Source organism: Protopterus annectens, chromosome 8.part0, assembly GCF_019279795.1.
Source record: "Protopterus annectens isolate FY-2018-M chromosome 8.part0, PAN1.0, whole genome shotgun sequence".
In the NCBI taxonomy this organism is placed as follows: Eukaryota; Metazoa; Chordata; order Ceratodontiformes; family Protopteridae; genus Protopterus; species Protopterus annectens.
The window spans coordinates 929,186,956-929,204,165 of record NC_056741.1 but is presented as its reverse complement, the minus strand read 5'-3'; positions in this window follow the sequence as shown (position 1 = coordinate 929,204,165).

Here is a 17,210-nt window from a genome sequence, read left to right as displayed (position 1 = left end):
TTACCAGGGCTGAGCTATGCTTAGCAGGTGTGAACATTGCTTGAATGTACATGCTAAGCAGATTTGTGCACTGGTAAGCAAAGTCTACATGGTGTCAGGGCCTTTTCGTTTAACTGTACGTTAGCACTGCTTACCATCACGCAAACCCACGCAAACCCACTTAAAGCTGTTCAAAACTGCCTTAACCACTCTGTAGCCAACAGTCCTTGTTCTGTCAAGCAACAAAATAAACAGGCTTTGCAGGTCTTAACCCCAGGACCCTCAAGACTATAGCCACAACACTTAACCATTAAGCCATCTGAGCTGCAAAATTGTCTGTTGCTTTTTCAACTATATCATTCAGTACACATACTGAATAGTAGTGAACAACTGCTTTGACTACTACAGTTGTTTACTACTTGTTAGTGAAAATAATGCTGAATCAGTCATGTTTTTATAACTAAATATAAACATATCAGATAAATATGGTGGGATACATCTGAGAAGGTATATACAATGCTCATGTTTACACATAACAAGGATATGATTATATATATATATATATATATATATATATATATATATATATATTTTTTTTTTTGTGTGTCTTTCAGCTTTTCCTGGTTAGGGGTCACCACAGTGGAACTCAGGTCTGCTAATGACTGGTAGTTGATTTTTACGTACCGAGTTACCAGCCCTGATGCACAACCTTCAACGAAGGAACGCCCATTCACGCATGTCTCCATGCAGAAGACACTCTAGCTGAGAATTGAACTGGACAGCGTCTTACTGTGAGGTGACAATGCTACCGCAGTACCACCACCGCGGTATATATATATATATATATATATATATATATATATATATATATATATATATGGTTCTACCTCACTTAAACGACACGCCGGAACATCGACACTGAAATCGCGAGCCCCAGAAGATCGACAGCTCAGAAGACCAATGCGACGGGACCCAGAAGATCGACAGTGCAGAAGACCGACCTGACGGATGAAAGCACTGACGCCGAGGATGCCGACATGGCAAAAGGCTGTGTAAGTATGCGGTAGTGACGGACGTTAGGGTGCGAGTAAGGTAAGTGTGGATATTGACGGTCTGTGGGGATAGGGGTGGGTTAAGTGAGTTAGGGTTAGGAAGCGGGTCAGGTAAGTGTGCGGTAGTGATTGTGTTTGGGTTAGGGGCGGGATAAGTGAGTTAGGGTTAGGGAGCGGGCCAGGTAAGTGTCTGAGTGACGGACCTTAGGGTTAGGGTTTGGGTTAGGGTTGTAGGTAGTTGTGTTTGTGAGGTTTAGTGTGGGTTTGTAGGGATTTTGGTGTGCTTGTGTTGTGTATGTGGTTTTGGACGGGAATGTGTTTTGTTTGTTGATTGTGGTGTGCAGTGTATGAGGTTTCGTGTTTGTGTACCATTGCTTATTTCGTTGTCGGGCATGTGGGATTTCGTGTTTTTGTACTGTCAGTTATGTGGTTTTGGTGATTGCGTTGTCGGTGTTTTGGGGTTTCGTTTATGTGAGGTAGAACCATATATATATATATATATATATATATATATATATATATATATATATATATATATACATATATACATGTACATACACACACACATATTTATATATATATATATATATATATATATATATATATATATATATATATATGTGTGTGTGTGTGTGTGTGTGTGTGTGTAAAATATATGCCATAACATGTAGTGGAGTTATACCTCAGCACCATAACTCTCAGCCTCTTGGCACAAAGGAACGTAATGTATGTATTGCAGTTATAAATGTAGAATGTTGCTACAGTAACGGGGTCCTGTCAACAGACATGTTGTGTAGGAAGGCTCTTCTGAAACTGACATGTACGCTATCAGTTATCGACAGACATCATAAAATCATCATAGTGAAGTACCACACAAATCACAGTAATGATCCTGTGGAATACAGCAGAAATATGACCAATAAACGTGGACAGTCTGAAACAATCTGTTCAGTCCAGAGGTATACACAGAACTCCTTAGTGCAAGACATGTGGACCAAGCCTGACAAAGGGGATGTTTACAGCCATGAAACTGGGATATATCATAAATACTGGAGTAGATAAGCTCACACAGTTGATGCACTCACACTTCCTGTCTGTCCTAACACATATTAACTGGAGGAGCAGAGGTCCCAAGCCCACATACTTCCCACTAGTTAGTGACATGCATCTTCATAGCATCCCACTGCTATTTCAGAAATATACAACGCATATGGTGGCCAGGCAACAGTACATCTGACAAATATCTGGACATACCATCATGATAGGTAAATACACTGAACTGCTAGGCATGTTACCAAGCACTGTCTAAACTACAGGCAGACTACCACAACACTAACCCAAGTTTCCTATAGGGGAATACACATGTAATTGCAAATATAGCAGGCACTACAGGCATGTAACACCACAGAGTAACAGACACCAGTGTGAAAGTGCATACCCACAACCAATCTCAACACAGTCACAACCACATTATGGTAAGCCTAATTAATAGTACAGTATATGGACTATGTGAACAAAACCATCCTCATATTTGCCATTCACACACTAACCCTACATATATTGGCCCCATTCACAGTGTAGTCTGATGCCTGACTGTGGTATGGGACATGTCTCAGTCTGGCTGTACAAACATATACACTGATAGGGTACCAGAAAGTGGAGCAGCATGCAACATCAGATAGAACAGGAACAAGAACACTAACATCTACCCCAGTCTGTACACAGGCCAAATAACATATTCACAATACACTGTTACACAATACTGACACAGTGTTGACAAACAATGTCAACAATCATTATAAGTAAACAGACCTCAATACTGTAGTGACTACAACAGAATTTCCAGGTTTTGTCCTCAAATATAAGGCCTCTATACATAACATGTCTGGCAGTCTGCTATATCACTGGCTTGATATCAGGAATGATGTCAGTAAATAATGATATACTGTACATATGCACCTCTTACTGCATGACATATGGACAAAGGCTGACAGACATGGGGGGTCAGAGGCACAAGCACAGGGCCAATATTGACATATATTGCTATGATAAACTGAGAAAATTGCTGGTGTTCAGGATTTGTTGTGACATATCTCTTTTGAGGGATATGAAGTCAGTAACACAAATGGATGTCACCATTTACTGACTGCAATCATCAGAGTATGCTACTGCATTTCTAAAGACAGAAATCTGTGAGTAACACACCACATCTAAGACTCCAAACTCTGGCCAGTCTGCAGATAGCCCTACAGGTGAGAGTTTCCTCAACCATATAACACTGTCATGCCAGACTTTAAATCATGCAGAACAGCCATATCCACAAAGACCCTGTTAAACCAACATTTCTTCAAATGCAGAACAGCAATACTTACATTCTGTCCCCATGTCTGGAACATCCCCCTCCAGTTTTTTGGCCCGTCTACACAGTGTTTGTTGTAAAAGGTATTTCTAACTACCCTCTGTGATGCTGTTTGTCAGACACCCACATGAAGTCCTACTCACAGTGAAGGAAAAGTGCCAACACCCACATGAAGTGCTTAGTTATAGGAGTGTGTTTCCATGCAATTGGCTATAGGAATGATAACCCAGCTGTTCCACATGCAATTAACAAGTAGAGGGCTCCAATTCATGCACAGGGCATGAGCTGATCATTTGCATTACCTACAAAAGTCAGACTGCTGCCTATGCAAAACAGATGTATTTTTTCACATCTACAAGAGAGGGAGGAAGAGAGAGAGAGAGAGACAGACAGACAGAGAGAAAGTAAGAAAGGAAGAGAGAAAGAGCCAAGTGTGATTGTGTATGATCCGTGGGTGGAGAGTGGTCTCTGGGTATTATAACAGTTGCCTATATTGTTTACTAATCCATACTGTCACATAGTAATTGCACATGGCAGTAGACATTTATGGCTGTGGATTGTCTACTACAGCCTCTACAGTGTTTGACAACTGTTGGCCTTGTAATGTGGACATTAGGACATATAGGTCCTCAATAAAATAATGTAGCAAAAGCCACACTGCAGTGGATCTTGTCATTACACAATCACCCCAACAGCCTCACAGGATAATGATGACACACACAGACACACACACACTTACCATTACTTAGTTTAAACCCCTACCTGACTATGTAGTGCTATTATAGTGTTACGTAGTTATCAAGCGCACCACAGAGCTTACATATTGGAGAGCTGTCCAAAGGTATCTTTGAAGGTGAGTGATATCAGCAGCATTGCTAAAGGAGGGGTAAGGGAAGTCCAGTAAGTGTGAATGTCTAAAAAATCAAGTGTCAACAACGACTCACACACACACACTCTCACACATACACACCCACACACATTATCACAGTTGCCAGGACCAGGATTAGAACTCCTACCTTACTAGTTTGCTATACTACAGTATTACGTAGTTATTGCAAGCACCACAGAGCTTATAGGGTTGAAACTTGGCCAAATGGTTATTTCAAGGTGACTGACATCAGCAGGCATGCTAAAGTAGGGCAATGGGAGGTGTAGTGAGTGTCTATGGCCTCCCTCAAAATCATTCATTTCCGCACACACACACACACACACACACACACACACACACACACACACACACACACACACATGCGCACACATGCACATGCACACACACACACACACACACACACACACACACACACACACACACACACACACACACACACACACACACACACACACACACACATGCACTTGCCAGTACTGAGATCCGTAGGTTCATTGCTTCACAGGTGTGTAGTAGGTTAATGGGCCTGAAGGCACTACAAGGCTAGGCCAAGGGAATACCTTGGCATCAGGCCACATGACAACAGTCCCCAGTATGGCTCATGGGTGTAGTCCCTGGAGTGTTCCCCAGTGGTGGGTATTATATTCACCATCCACTTATCTGGGTTTCTATTGTGGGTGGCCAGTGATGTGCACTGCTTTCCATGTATGTGATCTATATTCCATAACATGGACAGTGTTTGGATTGTGCACATATCCCACATGCACGTTGTTTGACGTGTGGAAGTGCACTTGAGGACTCTGGTGCATGTTGTTATATTCTGATGTAACATTCCTGACCTCATTTGGTGAGATCTGCCTATATAAATGAGGTCATGATTGCACCTACATTGACAGTATGATACGGGTATTCAGTAGAGTTAGTGGCATCTGTCCATACAAGGCATGTGTATAAGGCATGGTATTCCCTTTGTGGGGTACATTTGAGACTCTACAGTTGTTGAAAGTGTCCAGTGCGGAACATGGCAAAAGGGTCACTGTACACATTTGTTTGACTACTGAGGGGATGGAACAGGGTGCCATGTCCTTTTACTTGCTGGATAACACGCACTCAATCAGGAGCTGTAACACATCAAAGTACTTTCTGATGTCAGTGACACTGTTGTGGTCAACAGGCATGTAGTCCACTGCTATCACAGCATGGTTACTATCTGGGAGGCAATATGTAGGGAACTACCAATACAGTGGTTGTTGCCTAACCAAGTGTGTTTGTGTATGATACATGGGTGGCGAGTGTTCTCTGAGTAATCAAAAGGTTGCCTATATTTTTTACTAATCCATACTGTCACATGTAGGGCTGTGGATTGTCTACACCAACCTCTCCAGTGTTTGACATCTGTTGGCCTTGTAATGTGGACATTGTGACATATACAATATCCTCAACATAATAATTTAGCAAAACCCACCTCACAATGGATCTTGTTTACACAATCACAGCAACTCTCACACAGGATACTGATGACAGACACAAACATACACACACATTTGCCAGTACTGAGCTTCAAACTCCTACCTACAGTGTACTGCATTTATCACACTCACCACAGAGCTTATAGGATGGAGGTTGTCCCCAGGTACTTCTAAGGTGAGAAACTTCACCAGCCCTTGTAAATACTGACATTGGGTGTTGTAGTGGATGACAGATCCCAAAAATAATTTTACCATACACACATTTACATTTTCCAAAGGTAAGGTCCATAGGTTCATAGGTTCATAGGTTCATACTAGGCTATCTGCCCTAGGACATTTATAAGCCTAGCCAGAGTGTGTTTGGCTTTCGCCACCCATTTTAAATTAATTTTGCTATGCCCTTTTTCGAGGTTAGTATACTGTGTCTCTGTCTAACAGTGACACAGAAGTGATACCCGGGGTAAACCTATGATCTCCCATCCACTCATCAAGATTCCTCTTGAAGAGAGTCAATGAGGGACTCTGCCTAACCTGGACTGGGATTTTATTCCAGAGTGAAGGGAGCGTCTGGGTTATGAATCTGTCCCTCCAGCATGTCCTATTTATTTCAGTGCTGAGGTTCAAGTATCTCGAGCGCGTAGCTCAATGGGATTTGGATTTTCTGAGGTGCAGCATGTCCATTAATTCCGGGTTGGACATGGATTTATAAGTCAGGCACAGATCGCCTCTGAGCAGGCGGTATGCCACTGAGTAGAGCTGGAGTTTCTTTAACCAGGCAGCATATGGCATCTGTTTGAGCCCTTTGATCCTCTTGCTGAGGTACTTTTGGGGTCTTTCCATTTGCTGCAGGTGTCTGGTAAGGTACATCCCAAAAGGGGCATTGTATCAATTATGGGCCTGATGAGGGATGAGTAAAGAGGCACGATGACCTCCTCTGATCTAGATGTGAATCCCTTCATGATTAGGTGGGCTATATACAATGTTCTTCTAACCACTTTGGCCACATGGTTGTCAAATGAGAGATTGCTATCAACTTGGGTCCCCAGGTCCTTAATTACTTCTTCTGTACTTAATGGATTACCACCTATGTGGTAATTTGTGGGCACCTTGTTTTTGCCAAAAGGGATGACTATACACTTTTTGGCATTTAGCTTGAGGCCATGGCTCTGGCACCAGTTGTCTGTTTCTATGAGGCCCTTTTGGAGGATGCTTATGTTGGCTCGAGAGTCGATTATGGCGCCCATTTTGCAGTCATCTGCGAACTTGGTCAAACCTCTATCTAGCAATCTTTTCGGACCATTATGTTTACGCATATACCACATGCACCACTGACCTTACATGGTTTCAGGTTGGCAACAGGTACTTTTAAGGTGGATGATATCTGCAGGACTGCTAAAGTCAGGCACTGAGATGTGTACTTGGTGTAAATGGTGCCAAAATCTGTGAGATATGGACATACATATGTAGACATATGTACACACACAAACACTTGACATGGATGAGATTCAAACTCACATCTATGTAGTTATTGCTACTACATTGTTTTGCATTTATGGTACATGCCATGGAGCTTACATGTTGGAGAGCTGTGCCAAGGTATCTTTGAAGGTGAGTAACATCAGCAGCGCTAAAGGGAGAGCAGTAAATGTGAATGTCCATGAAATAAGGTATCATCAAAGACACACACACTCCCTCATATAAACACACACAGTTTCACAGTTGCCACATCTAGGATTATAACTCCTACCTAACTAGTATGCTACACTATAGTATTATGCAGTTATCATAAGCGCCACAGAGTTTATATGTTAGAGAGTTGTTCAACAGTATCTTTGAAGGTGAATTTCATCAGCAGCAGTGCTAAAGGAGAGGTAAAGGGAGAGTAGTAAATGTGAATGTCCATAAAATCAGGTATCATCAAAGACACACAGACTGTGTTACACAAACACACATAGTTGCCATGTCTGGGATTAAAACTCCTACCTAACTAGCATGCTACCCTATAGAATTACGCAGTTATCGCAAGCACCATGGAGCTTACAGAACTAGCATTTGGCCAAAGGGTGATTTCAAGTTGACTGACAGCAGGCATGCTAAAGTAGTGCAACGGGAGATGTAGTGAGTGTGCATGGTCTCAAAATCATTCATCTCCACATACACACACATACAGAGTTTCACAGTTGCCATGTCTGGGATTAGAACTCCTACCTAACTAGCTTGCTATATTGCAGTATTACACATGTATCACAAGTGCCACATTGCTTATAGGGCTGAGGGCATGCCAGAGGGTTATTTCAAGGTGACTGACATCAGCAGGAGTGCAAACATGGGCAATGGGAAGTGCAGTGTGTGTGAATGGGCCATAAATCATTCCTCTGGAAGCACGCACACACACACACACACACACACACACACACACACACACACACACACACACACACACAAACACACACACACACACGCATACACTCAGTCACACACAACTTTACATTTGACAGGAATGGGCATACAAATGCTAGATGAATACTGATTTTTACTATCATGTTGCACAGTTATCACAAGCACTATAGGGCTGAGGGCTACTAAAAGGAATGTCTACAGTGATTGACATCAGCACATTATGTGATATCAGCCAATTGGATGTGTGGTGGGTGGGGCAGGCCTCATAATGGAAATCTCTCTGTCACTCACTGTCTCTCACTTCCCCACATCTCTGTGTGTGTAGGTTTGACATATTATAGTGTATTGGCCTCAGATATGTGGGAGTACTACTATCCAGTGTGTGTGTGCAAATCATGAATGGTGTACAGTTTCGTCTGACTGCACAGACATCTGCAAATGACAAATATGTACAGTCCACTGTGTTGTCAGACATGGGCTTAATTTTTCTAAGAGTAGGAGGATGCCCAGTATGACCTTCTGTATTGAGTGTGTGAATCCATTCCAGGTAGAGTTGTACCCTAGTTCAGGGTTTGGTGTTCTACACCTACAGCTAGCAACCTTTTTCTGCAGGATATCTGTAGATAGTTTGACAATATGGAGTCACAATGTGTGACAGATAGTGGGATACTGTAACTATTGCTGCCTGTGCTGCTTGTGTTACATGGTTGATGTTAGCAGAGATATTCAAGCATATGTACTCTTTTACACTGTGATGTATTATGTCATCAGCTACTGACAGATATATTTATTTACTAACAGTAATTTCCTGGGAAATACAAGATGAATCGAGCTGTGTCTAGTATTGTGGTCCGCAGCCTGCATATTCTTGCACACTCATGCCATTCTGGTGGGGTAGCTATATACACTTGCTGATGGGTCTGTGTAAATGGTCCAGCACCTTGGTACACTGGTTGCTGAGGATCCCCTTCTCGTACATATATTGAGGTAACAGAATGGCCATATCCTGCTGTTGCTATACCTCTCTGCTGTATAGATTCACCCAGGTTACCCAGAGGCATGGCTCATATATCTGATCAGTTCCCCTTCACATTGTGATTTATGAGCAGGTTTGTAGCCACCCATTACTAGGTTTGCAGGCAGGGGTAGTATGGGCACACAACAGAGTTTCAGACTTCACATGCTCCATGACGGCCATGCTTCTCCACCCCCCACTCTGTTATTCTATCCTCTTCCTAACATTATGAGAGCGATATCTGAGACATATCCCTATATTTGGCCCTTCATCCCAGCGGTATTTAGGGGTTGGTCCACAGTTCATGTAGTAGGACGTGATGGGCATGCTACTGGGATTTGTCAACATGGCCTTGCATTTGTGTTCTATTGACATTGTTATGTTGTTAGTTGGGACCCCATGAGATACCATACACTGCCACTATGGGTGAGGCACAGGCCTTTGACAGAGGACTGTAGGCCATTTGGTAGTGATGCAGGCCATCTATAGCAGACCAGTGCATTCTGTTACTCCTACATTCCCAAACGAGCCAGCGGATTTCACTGGGGTGACAGGGTAAGTGTGTGAGGTGTTAATGGCAATAGTTCTTGTCCATATAAAGCCATTGGTCTGGATGCAGGCAGGGTGCTACTTACAGATAGGGACACATCTGCATGGGGCACCTCCTCAGCATGCTGCATTCTGTGGGTATTCCCATACAGACGTGGGGTCATACTATACTCATTCCCAACAGCAAGAATATGACCTGTGATAAACCTGTGGCTGATGGTCAGGTGAGCTGAGTGCATGTGTGATATGGAAGCTACCTGCAGCTGACTCACAGATATAAATGGGACATTCCCCTTATGCTACCTTGTGCGGGAACATAGGCAGTCTCTCATTACTTCATAACTGTGACTTTTGTAGTCTGTTAGTGATTGGCCAGACTACATCAGTATTCCATACTACACAGACAACTAATGTGCTGCAAACCTGTATGTACAATTCCAAAGCTGTGTGCAATTGGCAGTTACATTTTATGTACTCTGTCTAGGGTACATTCACCTGTGTACTATGTGTATGTATGGGCCACATTCATGGCATGTCCATCTTTCAGACGGTGACAGATATTGACATCCTGATAGTGAGTATGGACAACTACTGGCATGGGTATTGCTGAGAAGCATTGTGGTTGGCACTACAGTTGTTGTAACAAGTCCCTGTCATCCACAGTACTGCCTATAGGCCAGCAAGATACAACCCTCCATGCCTACATGCTGACCACTTCCAGACAATACTAAACACACTACAACTTAACATATGTACCCCTGCATATTGTATCCTGTAGCTTGGGTCAGCTAGGGTAATTTTTGCTCCACTGTTATTACACCTCTAACTTACATGTTACTGCATTTCTATATAAGAGTATGGGGGCGGGCACACCAGACGACTTTAAACATTTGCTATGACTGTACTGTATTTCAGGTGCTTTGTTGGCTTCATTTTATTTTGTATTCTGACCTATCATGCAGACTGGAGGCAATATCAGTAGAGTGCAGATCTTATGTTTTATTGACCTACATTTCAGTTTCAGACTTCTTACTCTTCAGAACTAACATACTACTGCCAGACCTGTTGTAGTCTGTCTGTGTAGGTCTGGGGGGGGGGGGGGCTGTTAACCATTGCCTTCAATTGGTGGCCTTAGCTCAGCCTTTCTTTATGGTCATCTACACCTGTCCTGCTGACTGAGGCAGATGATGGGTATGTGAGCCTCACTGACATGCATGTGTGTGTCCTATAGACACACATTTTGGCTATCACATGCACTACAGTGGGATTTGTCACCTTGTTTAGTACTGCCTAGTATGTTGACACCAGTATTTGTTATGGATTTTATGCTGCCCATATAGGTGTCCACTATCTGCTGCCATCCCATTCAGCCACCCAATTCGCTTGCATGCTCACATCCAAATCATAGATACAACTATCAGAACATACTACTCCATTCAGCAATTCATAGGAAGAGAGACCTACATTGTGGCTGTGCCAGTATTGAGGATGGTGCTGGAGGGCTTACTATGTCAGATACGCATAGTACACTCCTTATACATGGTAAAACACAGGTAGTGTCATGTTTGCTATCCCTTTTACTGTATGTGCGAATCAGATAGAGGTGTCATTCCCTGGGTCCCTACCATGTCAGTGTACGTGCTATGCATTGCCTCTTTGCCAAGGCCTGGGCATACTGGGCATGACTCCTTCTGCCTACATGGGCAAGCTCAGGTAGTTCCTCCTCCAAGTCCCTCTGTGCCTGTGATGGCCTTGGCAATGGTGGGGGGCTGCGTGGCATTGCCCTGTGCTGTTCCTGCTGCAGCTGTTTCCACAGGATCATATTGTGTAGCATGCACATACTATGAGCATTTGTATATATGTAGCTGGAGAGTACTGCAAGGATCCACCGGATATGTCCAGGCAGTGGAACAGTGACTTGAGCATCCCTAACACATGCTCTATTATGATTCTGGTTTGTACGTGTGCCTCATTATGGAGTTCTTGTTCAGGTGTGTGTGCATTTCTGAGGGGTGTCATCAGCCACAGCTCCAGTGTGTAGCCAGCATCCCCCACTAGGTGGCCATATGGGATGTCCCCACTGGCAAATGACTGGTACAGCTGTATAGCTGTATAGCTTCCAGGGCTGCCAGCACACACATTTAAGATAATGCCCTGGGCATTGCACATGACCTGGCAGTTGATGAAGGGGAAGCCCTCGTGGTTTATGTATATGGGATGTCCCCACTGGCAAATGACTGGTACAGCTGTATAGCTTCCAGGGCTGCCAGCACACACATTTAAGATAATGCCCTGGGCATTGCACATGACCTGGCAGCTGATGGAGGGGAAGCCCTTGTGGTTTATGTAGACCCTACTCCGCTCACTGGGTGGTGCTTTGATGTGTATGTGCTTGCAGTCTATAGCACCCACTACCTCAGGGTATTCTGCTATTTGGTGGAAGAGACGCATATTGCTGGTCAATGCCTCACAGGTGTTGAGGAAATATATGTGCTCACTGGCATGTGCTGACATGGCAACCAGGAACTGGTGGAGTACCCTAGATGCTGATGCCTGTGAGATCCCCATGATATCCCCAGTTGCCCTTTGGAAGGTACCTGTGGCTAGTATTTTTAAGCCTACACATACCTTGGTATCCACTAGGATGGGTTCCCCTGTGTTGGGTCTGTGTGTGAGGTGTGGTCGGCACAGCTCAACAATTTGCTGTAGAATGTCCCTGTCAACCTATATCACTCCACTATCTCCTGCTCATGTATCCCCTGGTAGGTTACCCTGGGTCTGTACACTCTTCTCCTCCTCACTGTGGGTTGGTCATCAGAATTCACATCCTCACCACCCTCAGCCTCTTGCACATTTTGATGTATGAGAGTGAAATCAGCCCCCTAACATTTTGTTAGTTTTGTCAGGTAAAATTTCCTTGTCTGTATACCCTGGTGGTGTAGAGTTTGTGGGAAAAACCAGACTGGAAGGTGTCTGCAAAGTTTATAGTAGTGTGCTAGGCTGTTCCATGTGTAATTGGCTGATTTTTATACATTTCACCTGCCAGCTATGCTAGTTCTCCTTGACTGCCTTCCTATTGCTGTTTTCCCTTCGCATTGCCTTCCCGTGTAAGCTCCGAGGCATGCCACACATACCCACTGCTCAGATGGGAATAGAGCTGCTATTTCCTGTTTTTTTTTTAGTTTTGTTTAAAACCGTTTAGGCAATGTTAACACTGCTAGGCAGCCTCAGACACACGCCCTTCCTTAACTGTGCTTAGTTAAGGGCAAACACGGGCCACAGAGCTCCAGTAAGCTTACAACATGCATGACACTCCCGCTTATGAGGTCATCCACCTATTAGACTTATACGATGGTGTTGCTGCACCTTCATGGTTGGGTGCAAGCTAACACTATGAGGAAATCTGTGATTCAATATCAATCCCCTCATTTGCATAAAACAGAATGCTAATTCATAGTTACCACACTCACACTCAGCTTTTCCCCTTAGCAATCACTATTCCCTGTTATTGTTGTCTTATGCATGCCATTGACTATTATGGCAAAATGCTGATTTGGGTTTAAAAGCTTATTCCCAACTTTTTTTTCTTATTTTCAGGCCAATCCCGTTTGTGCACCACTGCCCTACGCTTAAATGGTCGAGATCGGCCAAAGACAAAAAACCTTATTTTTTTATAAATATTTCCCATGTCAATGTCCATATATTTGCCCATTGGCATGCCTACTACATTGAATACATGCTTTCTTTCGAGCTGTCATGCCTCCATTTTGTAATTTGTAGAAATGTATTTGGTTAGTAACCAAATTCATTTCTACAGGTTACACTATTCCTGCACAGATGCCTACCTGCTTCCTGGATCGCTAATTCACCTCATTTGCATGGTTTTCACCAGCAAATGAGGTAATTAGCATATAGCAGTGGTGTCTGTGCAGAAATATTGTAGGAGTGCTCGTGCAAGTCCCGGGAGCTCGTTCCTGGATTGCTCATCGGCCATATTGAGTGCAGAACTTGCTGAATCTGGGGGTTCTGTTTTTTTATTTTACTATTTCATTGCCTGCTTGCTTTGTTATTGCCTTTTGGCTTGGGTTGTTGCTGAAAAAGGTCTTTGCACCAGTTCCCTAGTAAATAAATAAATTGAATGAATGAATGAATGAATGAACGAACTAATTAAAAAATAAATAAATGCAAATCACTGTAGCACATCAGAAAATGTTTTGCCCTTCTTGATAATTTGTCTTTCACATGTTTGCATCCAGATAATATGTAACTTTTTAAAGGGGGAGTAACCCGAGCAGAATGTGTACTGTGTAATATATACTATACTAACGATGTATATAAATGTCATGAGAAGTTAGCCATCTGAGAAAAATAACACTAAGATCTAGCTTTCTGGATTCTTGCATAAGTTTTTAATTCATTTATATATAAATAAACCAAAACTGATTTAGTCTTGCAGTTTAGCAGAAAGAGATAAGATTTGATGCTGTCGAGATTGAATTCAATATCCACTCACAAAACTCTGTATTACTATGCAGTCATTTAAGCAGAAAATTGACTCTTGGTCACCCAGTTGTAAAACCTGATTCCCAGAGCTTACCCTGACAATCTTCTGCTTTGTTCATTGCGCTCACTTTGAGATCATAGCTGAGGAAGGTGACATAGCCTGACCCACTGTCAATTAACTTTGTTGCAGAACTTCACAGAACTCATTTGTTGCTTTAACAACACACATCGGTTAAACATCCAAACAGTGCAATACTGTTACAATCGTTTTGCTCCAGTGCTTACATTGGCATCAGCTGTAAACAAGGACATAATAAATGCAAAATCCTACACAAAAAGGCACTTTACCGCAACATCAGCAAAGTAAGCCCCCATTTTATTGTAAACCATCATTTTATTGTAAACTACCATAGTCTCATGTTTGGGTTTGCTGATGCTCATGCCAGATACTTCACACTTATCAGTGAATCAATGTAGTATGTCACAAAGGTCAAAGGCAGATAAATACAACAATAAACTTTCATCTGTTACTTTTAGGTATATAAACTAGTCTCTTTCCCAACATTGACTTACTTTAGTATGCCATCCATGAAAATCATGAACAAGAAGATGTGACAAAATACACAATTGACAGAACTGATGTCTGACACTGAAAAATTGACCTAACATAAAAAATGCAGACACACCTCTGAATGAATTTATATTTACACAGCACAGAATGCTGCAGTTCTGGTATCCCCTAATCCTTTGAGAACTTCCCCTGTGCATGCCAAGATATGTGAACATGACAATTTTCAAAGCTGGCAATTGAATATGAGAGTCTTATTACCAGTATCTCTTCTAGAGGTACTTTAGGATTTCCTAAGAAAGACATGAATCAGTTGGCAAAAAAACTCATCTTGGCCTCGATTCCAAAAAACTTGTTCTTAATGTAAGTGACCACTTACACTGAGAGCAGGCTAAGAGCAGGTGTTTTGGAATCGGCTCCCTGTAGTAACCTGTTTATAGATAGGCCTCACATGGAAGTAAGTCACTTATACTGAGAACATGTCTTTCAGAATCAGGGCAGACTTAAATGGGAACAACTCGTTTGGAATCTGGCCCTTTGATCCTTTTAGAACAGGAATCATGTAAAGATGATGCCACCTATCTCAACTGTATTGCCTGATTCTTGATAACAGCAGTTCGATTAACTATGATGGGGCCTGAAATATGTTTAGCACTGCTATCAGAAAAGGATATCTCATGCTATTTTTATTCTGTTAATATCTAAAGAAAGCACCAAGATTGAAATTGAATTGGTAACAAAATACCTAAACCATGATAAACATGCAGCAAAAGCTGTTGTAGCAGTTAAGAGGTGAGTAAAAAGACCTCAAGACTCATTAAAAGGAGTAGTAAATAACCCGTGGTTGACAACGTCTGATTCTCATTAGTAGTATCTTCTCCAGGAATGTTTAAATGGTGTCTTCGATAACTGGTTTGGCTACCAAAACAATCTGTAGCTGGTAAAGGATAACCCTGTCTTGTCTGCTTTAATCACTGCGATTGCTTAGACAACTGCCTCCTGCCCTAACCATGGTCTCTGTTCCATCATAAAGAGCTGTCATGAATTTAATGAAATGTAACAGGAAATAAAATTTATTGTACACTGAATTTAGAAATAGCCAATTCAATTTAATGAGGTACTTCTGCATATCTTTGTCAAAATTCTTGAGAAAAGTTTGAATGGCAGGAATATTGAATTAACAAGGCTCTTTTAGGCAGAACTGTTGGACAATACAAGCAGCAGGCAAAAGCCCACTTCTCATGTTTTCATAGATGAGCAATTAAGTAGTAGTTTTGTTCCAGAAGAAGTTAGTAAAATGACCTACAGATATTATTTGTTTAACATCCTGCAATGTTGATTTACATTTAGTTGTAGGGTATTACGAGTTTATCTTATACATGGAGACTGAGTCTCTCATCTTAACTTTTTTAACATAACAGATGTTCAAGTATACATATTTTTCACGAACTTGTCTTGTAAACATATAATCATATCTCCATTGGCAGCACAATATCATTAAGGAATTATTTTTTTACACAACATCTAGATAGTCATACTTTTTCCATATTATTAAGTTTTTTCCTTTTTTAATAAGATCCAGGTTATCACATTTTGAGGACAGTTTTTACAGAAGATGCAGTCAGTCAAGCTAATTACTACACCAGTTCAAACAACGCTTACTACCAGACTCCTTAAAACTGAGATATAGATTAAACAGGTTACTACAGGGAGCCAATTCCAAAACACCTGCTCTTAGATTAGTTTTAAACATATCCTACACAGTGTGTTGAGATGCTCCATTTCTGAATGCATTCACCTGCATGTTGTTATCAGCTATCACATAAAAATCTGTGAAACTCCAAACATTTTTCAAAATAGTCTGTACATTTTCAAATGTTTGGGGACAATTGCTTTTTTTTTTCATTAAAATGCAACTGAGTTTCTGCAGTGTAAAATCACATGGGTCTCTGCAGGTCATTGCTCACAACATTTATGAAAGAATGAGAGAAACTCAGGCTATCCATGAGTAAGACTTAAAGACAGATAAGTAGTGAACAAAAAATGAGGAATGTGAATGGAATTGCAAGGTTACATCAGTATTTGGTCTGAAATGGGAACTGAAATATCAAGTAAGAGTTGGAGCCAGTTTTACAATTTATCAGAAAACTGTTGCCAGCTAGGGGTTAAGCCCCCTGCAGATATTAATAAACATATTCAAAATAAAAAATATTGTCAATGAAGCCTGTCAGAGTAAATAACTGCATAGGTTTTGATATTTCTTAATCATGATATCTCTACAAGGGGCCTTGTATGACAGCAATACTTTTGCTGAATAATACTGCATGAAAGCACTGCTGTGTAAATCTCTTAGTTGAATGATGGTCTAACTAAGCTTGCATCTTATAACCCAGAAAACCAGCTCAGGGGTGTTTGTATAGGTTCCTA